Here is a 13963-nt window from a genome sequence, read left to right on the forward strand (position 1 = left end):
GGGGTGCCGGTACAGAGTCAATGTGGAGGCTAAATACAGTGGGTGCCGGACCAGAGTCAATATGGAGGCTATATACAGGGGGGTGCCGGTACAGAGTCAATGTGGAGGCTATATACAGGGGGGTGCCGGTACAGAGTCAATGTGGAGGCTATATACAGTGGGTGCCGGACCAGAGTCAATGTGGAGGCTATATACAGGGGGGTGCCGGTACAGAGTCAATTGGGAGACTATATACAGGGGGTGCCGGACCAGAGTCAATGTGGAGGCTATATACAGGGGGGTGCCGGTACAGAGTCAATGTGGAGGCTATATACAGTGGGTGCCGGACCAGAGTCAATGTGGAGGCTATATACAGGGGGGTGCCGGTACAGAGTCAATGTGGAGGCTAAATACAGTGGGTGCCGGACCAGAGTCAATGTGGAGGCTATATACAGGGGGTGCCGGACCAGAGTCAATGTGGAGGCTATATACAGGGGGGTGCCGGACCAGAGTCAATGTGGAGGCTATATACAGGGGGGTGCCGGACCAGAGTCAATGTGGAGGCTATATACAGGGGGGTGCCAGTACAGAGTCAATGTGGAGGCTATATACAGGGGGGTGCCGGACCAGAGTCAATGTGAAGGCTATAGACAGGGGGGTGCTGGACCAGAGTCAATGTGGAGGCTATATACAGGGGGGTGCCGGACCAGAGTCAATGTGGAGGCTATATACAGGGGGGTGCCGGTACAGAGTCAATGTGGAGGCTATGTACAGGGGGGTGCCGGACCAGAGTCAATGTGGAGGCTATATACAGGGGGTGCCGGACCAGAGTCAATGTGGAGGCTATATACAGGGGGTACCGGTACAGAGTCAATGTGGAGGCTATATACAGGGGGGTACCGGACCAGAGTCAATGTGGAGGCTATATACAGGGGGGTGCCAGTACAGAGTCAATGTGGAGGCTATATACAGTGGGTGCCGGACCAGAGTCAATGTGGAGGCTATATACAGGGGGGTGCCGGACCAGAGTCAATGTGGAGGCTATATACAGTGGGTGCCGGACCAGAGTCAATGTGGAGGCTATATACAGGGGGTGCCGGTACAGAGTCAATGTGGAGGCTATATACAGTGGGTGCCGGACCAGAGTCAATGTGGAGGCTATATACAGGGGGGTGCCGGTACAGAGTCAATGTGGAGGCTAAATACAGTGGGTGCCGGACCAGAGTCAATGTGGAGGCTATATACAGGGGGGTGCCGGTACAGAGTCAATGTGGAGGCTATATACAGGGGGGTGCCGGTACAGAGTCAATGTGGAGGCTATATACAGTGGGTGCCGGACCAGAGTCAATGTGGAGGCTACATACAGGGGGGTGCCGGTACAGAGTCAATTGGGAGACTATATACAGGGGGTGCCGGACCAGAGTCAATGTGGAGGCTATATACAGGGGGGTGCCGGTACAGAGTCAATGTGGAGGCTATATACAGGGGGTGCCGGACATGAGTCAATGTGGAGGCTATACACAGGGGGGTGCTGGTACAGAGTCAATGTGGAGGCTATATACAGGGGGGTGCCGGTACAGAGTCAATGTGGACGCTATATACAGGGGGGTGCTGGACCAGAGTCAATGTGGAGGCTATATACAGGGGGGTGCCGGACCAGAGTCAATGTGGAGGCTATATACAGGGGGGTGCCGGACCAGAGTCAATGTGGAGGCTATATACAGGGGGGTGCTGGACCAGAGTCAATGTGGAGGCTATATACAGGGGGGTGCCGGACCAGAGTCAATGTGGAGACTATATACAGGGGGGTGCCGGACCATAGTCAATGTGGAGGCTATATACAAGGGGGTGCCGGACCAGAGTCAATGTGGAGGCTATATACAGGGGGGTGCCGGACCAGAGTCAATGTGGAGGCTATATACAGGGGGGTGCCGGTACAGAGTCAATGTGGAGACTATATACAGGGGTTACCGGTACAGAGTCAATGTGGAGGCTATATACAGGGGGTGCCGAACCAGAGTCAATGTGGAGGCTATATACAGGGAGGTGCCGGTACAGAGTCAATGTGGAGGCTATATACAGGGGGGTGCCGGACCAGAGTCAATGTGGAGGCTATAGACAGGGGGGTGCCGGACCAGAGTCAATGTGGAGGCTATATACAGGGGGGTGCCGGTACAGAGTCAATGTGGAGACTATATACAGGGGGGTGCCGGTACAGAGTCAATGTGGAAACTATATACAGGGGGTGCCGGTATAGAGTCAATGTGGAGGCTATATACAAGGGGTGCCGGTACAGAGTCAATGTGGAGACTATATACAGGAGGTATCGGTACAGAGTCAATGTGGAGGCTATATACAGGGGGTGCCGGTACAGAGTCAATGTGGAGGCTATATACAGGGGGTGCCGGTACAGAGTCAATGTGGAGGCTATATACAGGGGGTGCCGGTACAGAGTCAATGTGGAGGCTATATACAGGGGGTACCGGACCAGAGTCAATGTGGAGGCTATATACAGGGGGGTGCCGGTACAGAGTCAATGTGCAGGCTATATACAGGGGGGTGCCGGTACAGAGTCAATGTGGAGGCTATATACAGGGGGGTGCCCGTACAGAGTCAATGTGAAGGCTATATACAGGGGGTGCCGGTACAGAATCAATGTGGAGGCTATGTACAGGGGGGTGCCGGACCAGATTCAATGTGGAGGCTATATACAGGGGGGTGCCGGTACAGAGTCAATGTGGAGACTATATACAGGGGGGTGCCGGTACAGAGTCAATGTGGAAACTATATACAGGGGGTGCCGGTATAGAGTCAATGTGGAGGCTATATACAGGGGGTGCCGGTACAGAGTCAATGTGGAGACTATATACAGGGGGTGCCGGTACAGAGTCAATGTGGAGGCTATATACAGGGGGTGCCGGTACAGAGTCAATGTGGAGGCTATATACAGAGGGTGCCGGTACAGAGTCAATGTGGAGGCTATATACAGGGGGTGCCGGTACAGAGTCAATGTGGAGGCTATATACAGGGGGTACCGGTACAGAGTCAATGTGGAGGCTATATACAGGGGGGTGCCGGTACAGAGTCAATGTGCAGGCTATATACAGGGGGTTGCCGGTACAGAGTCAATGTGGAGGCTATATACAGGGGGGTGCCCGTACAGAGTCAATGTGGAGGCTATATACAGGGGGTGCCGGTACAGAGTCAATGTGGAGGCTATGTACAGGGGGGTGCCGGACCAGAGTCAATGTGGAGGCTATATACAGGGGGTGCCGGACCAGAGTCAATGTGGAGGCTATATACGGGGGGTGCCGGACCAGAGTCAATGTGGAGGCTATATACAGGGGGGTGCCGGACCAGAGTCAATGTGGAGGCTATATACAGGGGGGTGCCGGACCAGAGTCAATGTGGAGGCTATATACAGGGGGGTGCCGGACCAGAGTCAATGTGCGGGGACACCGGTTAGTTGAGGTAATATGTACACGTAGTTAGAGTTAATTAATTAAAGTGACTATATGTCCTCATCATGTTGCCACCAAGGTTTAAACTACTCTAAGGGGTACCCTGCAATGGTGAGCTCTCACGGACTTTCCTGGAGGTGACTACTTATTGAAAAACATATCCAAGTTCAACTTTAATGACGAGAGCTGGCTGTCTTCTCCACAACACTCATAGAAGTGCCACATGGTCTTAGTTATTATGGGGTTACGCTGATGTGTTCAAATCCAATCCAATTTTATTAATTACATACTTGGTAAACACCAGGTGTAGACTTGCAGGGAAATGCTTACTTACGGGCCCTTCCCAACAACGCAGAGAGAAAGAAAATAGTGAAATTATAGAAAAGAAAACACGTAATAACAAAAGTAATAATAAATACATTATGTACAATAAAAGTTAAGATCAACGCAAAAACACACAACACAACAGAATTGGTCAGAAACCCGTAAAATGTCTGCTATCCATTGCAGCGACATTCTCTTGTTATGGGAATGTCCAGCAACCTTAGCTACCCCATGGACCTCGTCGTCGGACTGTGCTTACTGGGGTGTAGACTGCAGTGTCTGCCCTCAATGGAATTTTATGAATGACCATCCATGTGGTAGGCCTACCGTTTGTAAAACAGGCAGTGTATTATATTTGTGTCTACATTCAACTGGTAAAAGTAGATTTTTATATGATTAAGGGGAATAAATTACCCTATGAGGGTGTTGTGCCTGGCCTTAGTGGATTTGGGAGATATGAGATATTGATGTTAGTGCGTGAGAGAGCTATGTACGGGTGTTGTATTGATCTGCACAGTAAAGAGGTATTGAGCTAAACAGTTCCAACTTCTAATAATTCTATCTAAAACAGACTGAGATACGCACGCACGCACGCACGCACGCACACACACACACACACACACACACACACACACACACACACACACACACACACACACACACACACACACACACACACACACACACACACACACACACACACACACACACACACACACACAGCAGATTTGACAAGGTACAAATCTGTCGTTCTGCCCCTGAACAGGCAGTTAACCCACTGTGGTGGTCTTCTGAATAGGAGACTGAGCTGCCTGACTAGAACTAACTAGAAGGGATGGCTAGAATCAGCCGACTGATGTTGGCTGTTTTAACAGAAAGCGAGAGATGACGTAGCTAGCACTCTTATCTGGAGAGTGTTCCATATTGAGGTTCAGACCTCCCATCCTATCTGTAGGTGTTCTCCACCTGTCATAGTGCCCAACACCCGTTTTCTAGTCTCTTCCGCCCGCGCATCTCTCTGTTGAAACACGACACACACTCCTGGCCATGTAACAACTTCTGACAGACAGGAATGACAGGCTTGGGTTTCCCCAAAAACTATTTTGTCTCTGCAAAGGTTTTTCAAACTTCTAACAAAACACACCGTTCACTAAACTTTAGTTCAAAGAGGAGACTCTCTCTTTGTTGGTTGCCTTTTCGGTTCTTTACAGGACCAGTTAGAGGATCACGATATCTTACATTGTCTAGATAAAGTATCTCAATCCCTCCCAAAAGCTCTGAAGGTCACAGACATTTTCAGCTCTATCTCAAGTTAAAAATAAAATCTAACCAAATCAACCCTACTGCCTCTCAAGACCCCAATGGAGGACTCCATCTCTTCTTATGAATCCCAATCATTACCCATTTTAAATATTTGGGAATAGATATATTTAGCCTTCCTTAGATAAAACCATTTCCAGAAACTTTAACAGAACGCTCAAATCAATTACATTTGAACTCAGTAGATGGACTAATATCCCAGTTGCTTTAACTGGCAGAATATCTATTGTCAAAATGAATATAGTGCCAAGGCTGAATTTCTGTAGTTCAATGCTTCCCTTGTCTCTCTCTCCCCCCCCCCTCTCTCTCTCTCTCTCTCTCTCTCTCTCCCTCCCTCCCTCCCTCCTTCACTCCCTCCCCCTTACTCTCGCTCTCTCTCTGACTTTCACTTTTACTTGAGTTTTTAGGTTTTAAATATACTTAAGTATCAAAAGTAAATGTAACTGCAAAAAAAAACAACTTAACGTTCAAAATAAAAGTATAAAAAATGTCAAATTGGTCATATTAAGCCAACCAAATAATATTGTTTATTTAAAAAAAAATCTACATATAGCCAGGGATACAATCCAACACTCCACTCCGCCAGATCAGAGGCAGTATGGATGACCAGGGATGTTCTCTTGATAAGTGTGTGAATTGGACCAATTTCCTGTCCTGCTAAGCATTCAAAATGTAATGAGTACTTTTGAGTGTCAGTGGATTAAAAAGTATAATATATTCATTAGGAATGTAGTAAAGTAAAATTAAATGTTATCAAAAATATAAATAGTAAAGTAAAGTACAGATACCCCCAAAACGACTTATATAGTACTTTAAAGTATTTTTACTTAAGTACTTTACACCCCTGCCAATAAACAAGTTTTGTTGATTTACATTGACTCTGATTAGGCCTTACAAGAAAGGCCTTACTTCCTCATTCCTCTTGCCTTATAATGCAGATGTCTAGCTCTCCATCACAGAAGGCGCTAGGCTTTGTGAGTGAGATCCTAAACTACTATTCAAGCTGATGAAGGGGGCTGATGAAAGACGTTGGTGTGATGAATGTAAAATCTATTGCCCAACAGACAGTGAAGGGAGAAATGAGGCAGGACATTTCCTTAAGAGAATCAAAGAGAACATTGGAAGCACAATCAGAAGCATTCACAGCTCATGGTTTCTGATATAACAACCTATAAGAATCCAACTGTCTAAATGATGATGTATTATGCTGTGGTTACTAGAAGGATTTACTAGGCTATGTTACTGTAACTCTGGAAGTTTTCACTTTGAATTTAGATAGAGGTCCATGAAGAGCTTATCTGTATGTTTCAAGCATGGTCAAAGTCAAGGATCAGGACCAACCTGCAAGGCATCTGGGTAGCACTTTGCAGCTAGAGGAAGGATAAAGAGGAGGAAGATGATGACTGTGTGTGTGTGTTGTTGTTGTGAACCATGAGATGGATGTAACTCTCACCCCTGCTGAGCTACCGATGATTCTGGGATGGAGAGAGCAGGAGGCCAGAAAAACAGAGATTCAACGTGAGGGGAAGAAGAACAGAAGGGGAAGAGCTGAGTGATGTTGCAGCCAGCAGAGGATTACAGAGCCAGCCCCCGTACTGCCTACATCAGCACCCTTGTCGCCGAAGACAGCGTCAGCAGGGCCAGAGATGTAGTCTTGCAAAGTACCAAAGTAAGTGGTCGAAGGATGGACCATGCAACATGAACTTCTTCCAGACCCCTCCTTTGAGGTCAATAAGTGCAATGAAGAATGGGACTGGGACTGGGACTTGGACTGGGACTGGGACTGGGACTGGGAATGGGAATGGGAATGGGACTGGGACTGGGAATGAGACTGGGACTGGGAATGGAACTGGGACTGGGACTGGGAATGGGAATGGGAATGGAACTGGGACTGGGACTGGGAATGGGAATGGGAATGGGAATGGGACTGGGACTGGGACTGGGACTGGGAATGGGAATGGGAATGGGAATGGGAATGGGAATGGGACTGGGACTGGGAATGGGAATGGGAATGGGAATGGGAATGGGAATGGGAATGGGAATGGGAATGGAACTGGGACTGGGACTGGGAATGGGACTGGGACTGGGAATGGGACAGAACGCTTCCTCTCTTTGTTACAGTGAAATAGAACAGAAAGCTTCCTCTCTTTGTTACAGTGAAATAGAACAGAAAGCTTCCTCTCTTTGTTACAGTGAAATAGAATAGACCATTTATTCTCTTTGTTACAGTAAAATAGAACAGAAAGCTTCCTCTCTTTGTTACAGTGAAATAGAACAGAAAGCTTCCTCTCTTTGTTACAGTGAAATAGAACAGAACATTTATTCTCTTTGTTACAGTACAATAGAACAGAAAGCTTCCTCTCTTTGTTACAGTACAATAGAACAGAAAGCTTCCTCTCTTTGTTACAGTACAATAGAACAGAAAGCTTCCTCTCTTTGTTACAGTACAATAGAACAGAAAGCTTCCTCTCTTTGTTACAGTACAATAGAACAGAAAGCTTCCTCTCTTTGTTACATTGAAATAGAACAGAAAGCTTCCTCTCTTTTTTACAATGAAATAGAACAGAAAGCTTCCTCTCTTTGTCACAGTGTGGGTTCATGCTTGGGGTGTCTATAGAATGTCTTAGGATGTTAGACTAAGACTGACATGGTGAATACACCTTTCATCTTGTGGGAAACTAAGACCCATCACTGTGAGTAACTCCAGGTACACAGGTGAAGGGTTTCTGGTGCGCACCCGTGGGTGTAAAGACAATATTTATTTAATGATAACATTTGTAGAGCGGAGAAAGTATACTCACCACTCAAGTTCCCCGGTTTTTAAAGTCCTAGGAGAGCCTGATGAACTATGGGTCACCCTACCCCTGAGCTGGACATCCCACTGAGTGGTTTAAAAAAAAGAAGGTTTCTCCCACCCCAGTTGTCGGCCGCCGTGTGCAATCCGGTACCGCGTTTGGTATCAGCAGGTCACTAGGATCGGGACTGGGCCTGAAGGGCAACATCCGTAGGTAATAGGCCTGAAGCAGGGGGAACCTAGCCTAGCTCATTAATCTCAAGGGAGAGGCGTACTGTTGAGTAATGTGAGTGGACAGCAGCAGTGCAGGCCCTGTGGCAGAGTCTAAGTCTGCCCATTAGTCTCTGTCACAGGCGGGCATAGGCCTGCTGATCTAAAGGATAAGAGCTGCTTCACACTTCATCATCCACATACAGGACTTGCAGAAGAGCCTCATTAGATAAGCACCACTCAGATTGCAGGCTAAGGCATATGTAATGTTTATCTGACCGCTCTCTCCAGTTTAATAGATAGATCCACACTTACACATAGTACACTGCACAGCAGTGGTCACCAACCTTTCCTGAGTCAAGATCACTTTCAGAGTCAAAATCACTTCCTGAGTCCAGATCACTTCCTGAGTCAAGATCACTTTCAGAGTCAAAATGCAAGTTGAGATCTACCACTGACTCAAGTTTCTGCATTATTTCTGCCTCACGCACCAATTAAAGTTGTAACTCCTATGACCAGAGAAGCCATAAGCCACTAACAATAACAAGGCAAGCTTATGGGAACACTTTGCTATAGTCATTCATTGCAGCTGCAGTGCTGGTTGTTGCGTTAGTAGAAGTAGGGAGAATGCGCATTTTATGACTAATAAAAGTGTTGAACAAAGTGTTGACAGTGCTGAATAATAACAACTTAAACATGAACTCACTCAGAAAAACAGCAGTTCTTTGCTGTATTGGTTGAGTCTCTCTAGTCATGGTTTTATAAAAAGTTTTGAAATCTCACAATATGTACTTTGCTGTGCGTTCAAGGCTTCTTTTTACCTATGGCTCGAGGAAACTGTGCAGACACGGTGATCTGAGCTATCTGATTTGCCAGCGGTAGGCCTATAGGTGCACTTGATTTGTTCTCTGGGTCTGCCGGGTAGGTGGAGTTCTACCTTCAGACACATGAAATGGTTGAAAATGGGAACACTTTGTCTTCACAGCGCTAGGACTGCTGAATCAAGTGCACCTACTGCCAACAGTGCCAAAACAAATAAGAAAAACATGAATGCAAGGATTTATCATTGTTTAAAATAAAAAAAGTTTGGTGATTGACTAGGAATGCCTTGGAGATCGACCAGTCGATTGCGATCGTGATCGGTTGGTGACCACTGCTGTACAGGCATGCACAAACACACATGCATGCAGGAAATACAAACACACACTTACAAATCTATATACACTGTGTGTGTGTGTGTGTCTGTGTGTGTGTGATAATGCAAATTATGTGATGAACAGTGGCAGATTCAGACTGTTTAGGAACAATTTGGCTACATAAGTCTAACAAATGGTATTGCTAAACTCATGTGCTCAGTGTGGCAGTAATCCAGCCCTGCTGTGGACCACTGTCAGTTAAAATAGCAGAATAAAAACTCCACGGGGAGAGCGCAGTACGCAATCAGATTCAAAACAGTTTACTCTCCCTCATATCACACTCTCCTCTTTGGTCCTCCTCTCTAACTTTCTTCCCATTGATTCACTCTTTTCCCTCTCTCTCCATCCTTCTTTCTCTCTCCCTCCTCTCTGCATTTTTCTCATTCACTACCCTTTTAACAGGCTCTCTCTTTCTCTCTCTATCGCTATATATTTCTAGTTATCTCTTAATATTTCTATATTTTTTCTAGTTCTCTCTCTATATCTCTATATTTCTGGTTGTCTCTCTCTATTTCTCAATATTTTTCTTGTCTCTATATATTTCTAGTTGTTTCTCTCTACATCTCTATGTATTTCTAGTTGTCTCTCTATCTCTATATATTTCTAGTTGTCTCTCTCTATATCTCTCTATATTTCTAGTTGTCCCTTTCTCTATATCTCTATACATTTCTAGTTGTCTCTCTTTATATCTACATATATTTCTAGCTGTCTCTCTCTATATCTCTATATATTTCTAGTTGTCTCTCTCTATATCTCTATATATTTCTAGCTGTCTCTCTCTCTATCTCTATATATTTCTAGCTGTCTCTCTCTCTCTCTATATATATATTTCTAGCTGTCTCTCTCTATATCTCTATATATTTCTAGCTGTCTCTCTTTATATCTCTATATATTTCTAGTTGTCTCTCTCTCTATATCTCTATATTTTTCTAGTTGTCTTTCTTTATTCACCTAAATCTGGAACGTCACATTGATCTCGGTGAGTTAGTTGCAATTGTGTTTCTATATCCGGCAACATCCGGCGCATTGCTAGAGGCGGGAGGCAAAATAGGCAAAGTGGTACTTTTAGTTGAGAGCTTGATAGTTTTACACTGACAGAACCACACAAAATCCTAAAATCCATCAACATGACAAGCCTTATATGTTCAGTACGAGGCTGTCACAATAATTGGATGAAGAGGAGGCAGTTTTTAATACAAAAATGTTTTGAACACCAACCTCTACGACCTGCATCCACCTCCTAAAGAGACATAGTCTTTGCGGCTATATCTCTATATATTTCCAGTTGTCTCTATATCTCTATATATTTCCAGTTGTCTCTTTCTCTCTATATATTTCTAGTTGTCTCTCTCTATTACTCTGTATTGTTCTAGTTGTCTCTCTCTCTATCTCTATATTTTTCTAGTTGTCTCTCTCTCTATCTCTATATATTTCTAGTTGTCTCGCTCTCTCTCAATATATATATATATATAATATATATATATCCTTCTAGTTGTCTGTCTCTCTATCTCTATATTTTTCAAGTTGTCTCTCTCTCTGTCTCTATATATTTCTAGTTGTCTCTCTCTCCATTGCTATATTTCTCTAGTTGTCTCAATGTCGCTATATTTTTCTAGTTGTCTCTCTCTCTCTCTCTCTCTCTCAATTCAATTCAATTCAATTCAATTCAAGGGCTTTATTGGCATGGGAAACATGTGTTAACATTGCCAAAGCAAGTGAGGTAGACAACATACAAAGTGAATATATAAAGTGAAAAACAACCAAAATTAACAGTAAACATTACACATACAGAGGTTTCAAAACAGTAAAGACATTACAAATGTCATATTATATATATATACAGTGTTTTAACAATGTACAAATGGTTAAAGGACACAAGATAAAATAAGTAAGCATAAATATGGGTTGTATTTACAATGGTGTGTGTTCTTCACTGGTTGCCCTTTTCTCGTGGCAACAGGTCACAAATCGTGCTGCTGTGATGGCACACTGTGGAATTTCACCCAGTAGATATGGGAGTTTTTCAAATTTGGATTTGTTTTCGAATTCTTTGTGGATCTGTGTAATCTGAGGGAAATATGTCTCTCTAATATGGTCATACATTGGGCAGGAGGTTAGGAAGTGCAGCTCAGTTTCCACCTCATTTTGTGGGCAGTGAGCACATAGCCTGTCTTCTCTTGAGAGCCATGTCTGCCTACGGCGGCCTTTCTCAATAGCAAGGCTATGCTCACTGAGTCTGTACATAGTCAAAGCTTTCCTTAATTTTGGGTCAGTCACAGTGGTCAGGTATTCTGCCGCTGTGTACTCTCTGTTTAGGGCCAAATAGCATTCTAGTTTGCTCTGTTTTTTTGTTAATTCTTTCCAATGTGTCAAGTAATTATCTTTTTGTTTTCTCATGATTTGGTTGGGTCTAATTGTGCTGTTGTCCTGGGGCTCTGTAGGGTGTGTTTGTGTTTGTGAACAGAGCCCCAGGACCAGCTTGCTTAGGGGACTCTTCTCCAGGTTCATCTCTCTGTAGGTGATGGCTTTGTTATGGAAGGTTTGTGAATCACTTCCTTTTAGGTGGTTGTAGAATTTAACGGCTCTTTTCTGGATTTTGATAATTAGTGGGTATCGGCCTAATTCTGCTCTGCATGCATTATTTGGTGTTCTACGTTGTACACGTAGGATATTTTTGCAGAATTCTGCGTGCAGAGTCTCAATTTGGTGTTTGTCCCATTTTGTGAAGTCTTGGTTGGTGAGCGGACCCCAGACCTCACAACCATAAAGGGCAATGGGCTCTATGACTGATTCAAGTATTTTTAGCCAAATCCTAATTGGTATGTTGAAATGTATGTTTCTTTTGATGGCATAGAATGCCCTTCTTGCCTTGTCTCTCAGATCGTTCACAGCTTTGTGGAAGTTACCTGTGGCGCTGATGTTTAGGCCAAGGTATGTATAGTTTTTTGTGTGCTCTAGGGCAACAGTGTCTAGATTGAATTTGTATTTGTGGTCCTGGTGACTGGACCTTTTTTGGAACACCATTATTTTGGTCTTACTGAGATTTACTGTCAGGGCCCAGGTCTGACAGAATCTGTGCATAAGATCTAGGTGCTGCTGTAGGCCCTCCTTGGTTGGTGACAGAAGCACCAGATCATCGGCAAACAGCAGACATTTGACTTCGGATTCTAGCAGGGGGAGGCCGGGTGCTGCAGACTTTTCTAGTGCCCGCGCCAATTCGTTGATATATATGTTGAAGAGGGTGGGGCTTAAGCTGCATCCCTGTCTAACCCCACGACCCTGTGTGAAGAAATGTGTGTGTTTTTTGCCAATTTTAATCGCACACTTGTTGTTTGTGTACATGGATTTTATAATGTCGTATGTTTTACCCCCAACACCACTTTCCATCAGTTTGTATAGCAGACCCTCATGCCAGATTGAGTCAAAGGCTTTTTTGAAATCAACAAAGCATGAGAAGACTTTGCCTTTGTTTTGGTTTGTTTGGTTGTCAATTAGGGTGTGCAGGGTGAATACATGGTCTGTTGTACGGTAATTTGGTAAAAAGCCAATTTGACATTTGTTCAGTACATTGTTTTCATTGAGGAAATGTACGAGTCTGCTGTTAATAATAATGCAGAGGATTTTCCCAAGGTTACTGTTGACACATATTCCACGGTAGTTATTGGGGTCAAATTTGTCTCCACTTTTGTGGATTGGGGTGATCAGTCCTTGGTTCCAAATATTGGGGAAGATGCCAGAGCTAAGTATGATGTTAAAGAGTTTTAGTATAGCCAATTGGAATTTGTTGTCTGTATATTTGATCATTTCATTGAGGATACCATCAACACCACAGGCCTTTTTGGGTTGGAGGGTTTTTTATTTTGTCCTGTAACTCATTCAATGTAATTGGATAATCCAGTGGGTTCTGGTAGTCTTTAATAGATGATTCTAAGATCTGTATTTGATCATGTATATGTTTTTGCTCTTTATTCTTTGTTATAGAGCCAAAAAGATTGGAGAAGTGGTTTACCCATACATCTCCATTTTGGATAGATAATTCTTCTTGTTGTTGTTTGTTTAGTGTTTTCCAATTTTCCCAGAAGTGGTTAGAGTCTATGGATTCTTCAATTGCATTGTGCTGATTTCTGACATGCTGTTCCTTCTTTTTCCATAGTGTATTTCTGTATTGTTTTAGTGATTCACCATAGTGAAGGCGTAGACTCAGGTTTTCCGGGTCTCTATGTTTTTGGTTGGACAGGTTTCTCAATTTCTTTCTTAGATTTTTGCATTCTTCATCAAACCATTTGTCATTATTGTTAATTTTCTTCGGTTTTCTATTTGAGATTTTTAGATTTGATAGGGAAGCTGAGAGGTCAAATATACTGTTAAGATTTTCTACTGCCAAGTTTACACCTTCACTATTACAGCGGAACGTTTTACCCAGGAAATTGTCTAAAAGGGATTGAATTTGTTGTTGCCTAATTGTTTTTTGGTAGGTTTCCAAACTGCATTCCTTCCATCTATAGCATTTCTTAATGTTACTCAGTTCATTTGGCTTTGATGCCTCATGATTGATTATTGCTCTGTTTAAGTAGACTGTGATTTTGCTGTGGTCTGATAGGGGTGTCAGTGGGCTGACTGTGAACGCTCTGAGAGACTCTGGGTTGAGGTCGGTGATAAAGTAGTCTACAGTACTACTG

Source organism: Oncorhynchus clarkii, chromosome 30, assembly GCF_045791955.1.
Source record: "Oncorhynchus clarkii lewisi isolate Uvic-CL-2024 chromosome 30, UVic_Ocla_1.0, whole genome shotgun sequence".
In the NCBI taxonomy this organism is placed as follows: Eukaryota; Metazoa; Chordata; class Actinopteri; order Salmoniformes; family Salmonidae; genus Oncorhynchus; species Oncorhynchus clarkii.